Source organism: Crocuta crocuta, unplaced genomic scaffold (genome assembly GCF_008692635.1).
Source record: "Crocuta crocuta isolate KB4526 unplaced genomic scaffold, BGI_CrCroc_1.0 scaffold581, whole genome shotgun sequence".
Classification (NCBI taxonomy): Eukaryota; Metazoa; Chordata; class Mammalia; order Carnivora; family Hyaenidae; genus Crocuta; species Crocuta crocuta.
The window spans coordinates 499,331-500,182 of NW_027528635.1; the positions used below are offsets into that span (position 1 = coordinate 499,331).

At 43.8% G+C, this 852-nt stretch overlaps 1 protein-coding gene across 6 annotated transcripts in view; it reads left to right on the plus strand.

Moving 5' to 3' along the window:
• The window catches only part of SLITRK4 (SLIT and NTRK like family member 4), a 694,124-nt gene that overhangs the window by 12,220 nt on the left and 681,052 nt on the right, over positions 1-852 (plus strand). For all 6 annotated transcript variants that reach the window (XR_013333001.1, XM_077755188.1, XM_077755189.1 and 3 more), the window contains exon 2: positions 652-831. The gene's annotated coding sequence lies outside the window, so the exon portion shown is untranslated. The remainder of the gene's footprint in view (positions 1-651; positions 832-852) is intronic.

Genomic DNA, 852 nt, shown 5'->3' on the forward strand with positions numbered 1-852 from the left:
GGGTGGGAGGAGGGGGATGTTAATCTTTAAAGGCGATGGGTCAAAAGCAAGTCAACTTAGTAGTTACCACCAATGACATGGACAAGGCTCCTTTTCGTCTCAGAATAATATTGTACTCTCTATTCACCAGCAGGAGGGTTCTAGAATAGGAAGGTTGCAAAGTGAGGCGAGACCTTCACCCAATCAGTCAGTTCTTAGACCTCAGTTTCCCATCTGGGGAAGTGAGGCCTGCATCAGATGCATGCTTCTCACCTCTGGCCAAAGTAGAATCCCTTGGGAGTCAGAATTGTGGGGGTTGGAGGCAAGAAGGAGGAACTGGGGTGCCTTTTAACCAAACTTTCTTTAAAATCCATCTGGATGATTCTGACATGTGTCCAGAGTTGAGAATGTCTGGGCTAAATATTTTCTAAATTTCTTTGTGTTCATGTTTTAGAACATACACATGTGTACACACATTGTGGGGGTATGAGTTTTATTTTGCCATCAAATGGCAACGTCAAGCTATGAAAAGAAATGATTATTTTAGGAGTATATCCACCATTTATTGCATTCCCTATGTATGCCCAGGTACTTGCTACACGTCCTTAGTTTTTGAAGTAAAAATTATCTGGAAATCAAAACTACAATGAAATATCGACTCATGTCTCTTAGGATATATCTGTTACTAAAAAGACCAGAGATACCAGTTGCTGGTGAAGATGTGGGGAAAAAGGAGCTGTCGTGCACTGTTGGTGGGAATGTGAGCTGCTCCAGGCGCTCTGGAAAACAGTGTGGAGCTCCCTGAAGAAATTAAAATAGAACCTGCCCTGGGACCCAGCAGCCCCACCTCGGGTACGTCTCCGGAGAAAACAG